Source organism: Dreissena polymorpha, chromosome 1, assembly GCF_020536995.1.
Source record: "Dreissena polymorpha isolate Duluth1 chromosome 1, UMN_Dpol_1.0, whole genome shotgun sequence".
Classification (NCBI taxonomy): domain Eukaryota; kingdom Metazoa; phylum Mollusca; class Bivalvia; order Myida; family Dreissenidae; genus Dreissena; species Dreissena polymorpha.
In genome coordinates, this window is record NC_068355.1 from 189,370,949 (window position 1) to 189,376,948 (window position 6,000).

The 6,000-nt window shown below is 37.3% G+C and overlaps 1 long non-coding RNA gene across 1 annotated transcript; it reads left to right on the forward strand.

The window, feature by feature from the left end:
• Positions 1-2,211: 2,211 nt before the first annotated feature.
• Positions 2,212-5,558, forward strand: LOC127864315 (uncharacterized). Its single transcript, XR_008041752.1, has 3 exons — positions 2,212-2,339; positions 3,038-3,220; positions 5,414-5,558. It is a non-coding gene; the product is annotated as an uncharacterized LOC127864315 (long non-coding RNA).
• The last annotated feature ends 442 nt before the right edge of the window (positions 5,559-6,000 follow it).

The following is a 6,000-nucleotide window of genomic DNA, read 5'->3' on the forward strand; positions in this document are numbered from 1 at the left end:
AAAGAAATTCTCTTTTTTATCAACAAATCCTGTTAAAGCGGAAAGTGTCGTCCCTGATCAGCCTCTGCAGACCAGACAGATAAATCTGGTGCGACACTTAACGCACATGCATTAAGCCCCGTTTTACCCCAGCGCGGCTCATTTCTTTATCGAATTCACCGGTATTCTCTCCTACATGAGCACCGCAATCGGAAGACCGCATGAACGCAGTGTTTCGGAGTAGCTCGGTCTGTCGGTCCGTTGATGTGTCCGGAAAGCAGCGTCCAATACATCCCTAAGCTATGGACGGTTGCATTTGGCCAATGCAATGACAGATATATGAAATAATTCACATTTGTGGATCGCCAAAGCGTGGCGGGCGAAAGGGGAGGGCGGGGCGGGGGGCGTGAGGATTGCGGTACAGGAAACGTTTGATTCTAGACATAGAAGTTGTGTATTATAGTTCCCGATGTGAAGCAAACGGTATAATAAAGAAAAGCGTTTGTTTTAAGAAAATATGGCCTGATATTGCTTGGACAACATTGAAAAAACTAACTTTTTATATATTTGACGATTTTCTAAAGTTGTGACAGTGATTCCAAAAATAAAATAATAATGGATATAACTGAGCGAAAACACTATGGACATAGATATAAGCTATATATTCCGTTTGTAAGGGCGTAGACTTAGATATTATAGCCTACATCATGGGATACATTACACAAGTTGTTTTTTACCTCTCTATATAAAAAATAATTCTTAAGATATGGCATATGCTTTACTTTCAAATTGAAAAAAAAGAGTAAATCTTCATTAAAGGCCCCCGTTCTAACCAATTTTGCCGGTACTTCCGGTCCGCTGGGTGACCTATCGCCAGTGGGCACTTCCGTACATCAGTTCACCGTTACCGACCAGGATGACGCTATTTCCTGTTCCATCAACGCGCCGGAGAGTGCAAAGTTTGGCATCACCAAGGTGGATACCGCTACCGGAGCTCAACGTAAGTTTGGTGACGTCATTACGTTAATGTGCAGACGTCGTTACGTTAGTTTGGTGACGGTAATACGTAAGTTTAGTGACGTTATTTTAATGATGATGATGATTGTGATAGTGGTGAATCCATTAATATGGTCATGATGATTGTTATAGTGGTTTTGTTGATGAGGAGTAGGAATATAATTATCAGTATACTGCAGCAGCTGCTGCTTATGATGATGATGTTATAGTGATGATGATAATGATGAGTAGGAGGAGGAGGAGGAGGAGGTGGATGTTGATGATGATGAGGAGAAGGTGGATGAATTTTTGTTAATGCTAGTGTCAAAGAGATGCTAAAATGGTTTAAATATCGGTGACACCTTTTGCTAAGCCATCATGGTTAATTAGGTGCTTTTTTTAAAGGGTTCGACGTCAAGACGATTGCCCTGCTTGATTAAGACTCTGCTAAGAGTTAAACGATCACCGTCACGTGCACTGATTCTATCAACACTGTGACGTCATCAAGGACCATCAATAAAGCCGATGACGTAAGCATAATAAAAATGAATAACTGAAAAACGATTTAATCATTTGTTAAAACATGTTTTCGAATAAGTTAATCGTTTAACGTTTATTATTTAGTAAATACTGTTTACTGAAGTCGATGTGAACGTTTAGCGTTTAAACTATTGACAAAAAACATGTGTTTTGCACTGTCATAATTTTTCTCAATATACATTCTAGCACTCATTCCGTTGTAATTGGTATTCCACTGTTCGAAAAGTACGTCGGTCGGTCGCAATAGTGATACATCGATTTTGTCCGGATTTCTCGGTTAGATAGATCTCAACAATCGTGATACATGGACTATTTCCAGAATCGTCCGTAAGATAAATTTATGCAATAAATCGCCTGATGATTCAAAGTTGGTCGGTCGGTCCCTAATCAATTTCTTTTCCATTTGATATCAAGAGAACGCTTGGACTTACGATCATCAAAATGGGTATGCTGGTTACATATGACGCCCTTAATTTTTAAGGCAAAAACGTCAAATGTAAATGTCACAGAAGCTTGGAAGATGAAATTCGTTCTCTATTAAAAACCTGTAAAGAAATGATTCTATGGTTTGACGTCGCGGTCCTGCATATTTTTAGAACGTCATGTGTTACTCTTCTGTTTTCGCTATTGCTTCAAACAGGTAATAAAGTTTCCAGATTTATAAGATCACAATAAACCTACATATTGCTTTAGAAACCGGTTTTTACCGGACTTCCCGCTACGCTGTCGCCGGCGCGTGCCGACGGATTGCTGACGGGGCGTCACTTCGCACGTTCAGCGTCACGGACGCCAACGACCAGAGTTTCATAACTTGCTCAATTTAGGTAAGTAATTTCTGGGATTACTATATAAAAATCGTTATATTGAGTATAATCGTAAAATTCTGGAAATATCAACAATAGATTTTGTATGTAAATTGTATAATTACTATTACTTTTTATACACCCATCAAGTACACAAACAATGAAAAAAAGCCCACGGGCTGTTTGTTTTTTAAGTGTTTTTTTACATGTAAACTTCAACAAAAAGCTTTTGCTATTGAGACTAAACATATAAATACCAGTACAAAAAAGCAAATGGGAAAAGAACTTGACAGTAAGAAAACTTTGAAAAAGCATTAACTTTAAAGTAAACTTGTTGATATAGTGTTCTTTTGTTCAACTCATGACTGCATAAAAATAAATACCGGTTTTTTCACAATTGGCGCAGTAATGTGTGCAAATAAGAAGCTTTCTTATTTATTGTGCTTTAAAATCGATTAATAACCGAAACCAATATACATCCAATTATCCTCTATGTGAGAATGCCGTGGTGTTATAGATATGGTGTCCGCCTAGCGACAGGGCGTTCATATGTGCGATCCCCAATGTAGGAGTTCTCATTATATCCTCCAAAAGACACCAAGTACTGGATCTAACCAGGAATCGGACTCGATAGAGTTTGAATAACCGTTAGATTCTCGATGCATTCGAGCAACAATAAATAGGTGTAAAAGTACAGGTATCGCCTCCTTACGCCACAGGCGCCACAGGACAGCTTCTTCAACGTGGTTCCTGGCACGGCGCCGACATTTGCCATCTGGGTGAAAGCCGGCGTGAAGTTGGACGCGGCGACGTCACCTCTCCTCGTTAACGTTCAGTGCGTTGATGACAGATCGCCGGCGAATATCATAACCGAAACGTTCACGGTTCCCTTACTTGATAAGGTACCATACAAACCATTTTATTTGTCGGAATTAATTTCGTGATATTTTGTTTTAAAAATGTCTTTTCCTTGGACACGTTAATCTGTGAAGTACTGCGAAGTCCATAGTATACGGTCTACTCTAATTTTCGTGGACTTCCTTTGTTCTCAATCACGCGGTTAACTGTTCAAAGAACGTTTACTGCTCCCTTACTTGAGAAGGTACTTCGAAATAATTTTTATCCTATAACCAGATGAAAAACGATACTATAACAACGATCTTATAAACTTAAGCTTTATACTATCGCTATTTTTAGATCAGATTTGGGATTTTCCAAAAAATGGAGAATACGTTTTTGTCAATTACGAAAAGATAAAATCGTCATAAAATGCGATGTTTTTATAATTATTAATGGAAAAGGAGATGAAATAATATAATAAATAGAATATTATGTGAGTTTTGAATAAATATCAAGTTTATCATGCTCGGCTCGAACCATGGTAGCGCTCGGCACGCCTCGCGCTAACATGGTTCAAAGCCTCGCGTGATAAACTTGATCTTTATCCAAAACTCACATAATATTCTCTTTATATTTGTGGCCATGATATTTTGTTGCCTAAAAATACATTTTCGTACGCAGGTCAATTTGTGGATTTTCAATTTAGGAAGAAATGTTGAAATTAAGTCGGTCATTTTCCGAAGTTTTTGTGTTAAATTCGTGGATCGGTAAACCCACAATATCAACGAACATTAACCCATTTATGCCTAACGTGTAGAAAAAAATGCCTTGGCAAACAGCGTTGACCCAGATGAAACGCCGCATGATGCGGCGTCTAGGGTCTGCGCTGTTTGCTTAAATGATTTTTTGTAAGACCTATTCTAATTATAGAAATAAATATACTAGACATCCCTAATTTTGGAAATAAATTGATCCAATTTGGAAGGATGGGAGAGTCCGATACGCATAAATGGGTTAATGTATCACAAATAATAATCATTGTACTTCATTTGTCTCGCAATATTATAGTGCTCACAAAAATATTGTCCATCCGAATCTGTGACATCTTCATATTCGTTATATTGTGATATTGTTTTTTAAAAGCCTGATATTTTAGACACAAAAATTAATACATACGTGATTTTAATCATCTGTATTTTCAAGATCATTTTTTTCTCAAAAATTGAAAATTAACATGTCCTTTTTTATAGTAACATAAATACTCAAACTCAACGAATATTTCGCAAAATATTTCGTAAAATAAAGTTAAACCATACGAAATCAGTGTTCCTTATAGCAATAGCGAAATTTTCAACGCTATATATGGTATGGTAACATAGATTTAATGAGATACAAAATGCTCGTTATTACTTTTTTTGCGACAAAAGATTCCATGTTAATTTCACGCCACGATATCCGAATATTTACCAGCGAACTCGATACTGGCTCCGGGCAGCGTCGTAATCATGAGAACGACCACATATTTCGCAATTTAGGATATTGCTATATGTAACTTTAATTTTTTTGTGTTAACTTTTTTTTCGAAATATTGTAAGAAATATTCGTTGATTTTGAGTGTTGATGGGTTTTGAACATATCCTTGTATTTTTAAGCAAACGATGTTGCACATTCAAGCTGATTTTGTTCACAGCGGTACTATTGTACACAAACATCTTTTCACCTGTTCTGTTAGGTGACACGGTATTTCGTGTATACACATTAAATGTTTTGGAATTTAACACAGAGTTTCTTTCTGACAGAAAAATGTATAGTGAAATTTGCCGGTCGCTTTTCATTTGTCAAATTGACTTCCACAACTGGTCAAGAACTTGAACGTCAAAGACATCGAACACTATAATTGATCAATTGTATACAAGAACAAAAACAATAACAACAACGACAACACCGACAACAACAACAACTACTACAAATACTACTTCTACTATTGATCATCTATTTATTTATATGTCATTCAGTTAACAGTTCAGATTTTGAAAACGAATGCTATACATGTTTTATATTAACCATTGACTTTAGCAATTCATTTTTTAAAGTTGAGCAATTCATTTTAAAATACTCCTCATATTTCATTAACTGTGTTTTTATGTAGAACGCTTAACATCCATCTATATAATCACATATTGCACGGATTTTACTAATAAAATACAGGTCTTTACTGTAACAAAAAAATCATGGTATTTTATATTTTTTTATAGCCTCCGACGTTCGTTACGGGAATTCCCGGCACATCTCCGTCTATTTCCGACTCGACCGTCACCGCGACGTCACTCGGTGTCTTCACCGTTACCGATCCCGACACGACATGCAGTATTACGTCATCGCTGACGTCAGTGTATGAGATCAGACCCGTGACGTCACAGGCAGATCTTCAAAAGACGGGTATGGCGTCTTTTAATAACGGATTAAGTCTTCTCAATAATAAGTCATTTTGTGGAGCACGCTTGATAAAAGCTCGATACAGAAGTCTCAATGGTGTATGCGATTAAGCGCATGCATTCGATCTTACTCCGACTGTAAGTTCGTCGGTCACCAAGTGAAGCGTGTCGAGTGTACATCCGCCGCCCTAACTCCAAAAGTCTAGGTTACGCTTTGTTGTAAAAGCGTGACATCGTGAACATGATCCTTAAAGACCACACCATTTTAAATAAATTTTAAACAACCAATATATTTTTTTTTACCTTCAAACATGTCTTATTCTTGAGTTCTAAGTGTGGGTCAGTGCCGCCGTTACACAAGCGTCTATAGACTTCAATGACCAGGCGGTTCCGTTGCCGTTGACGAT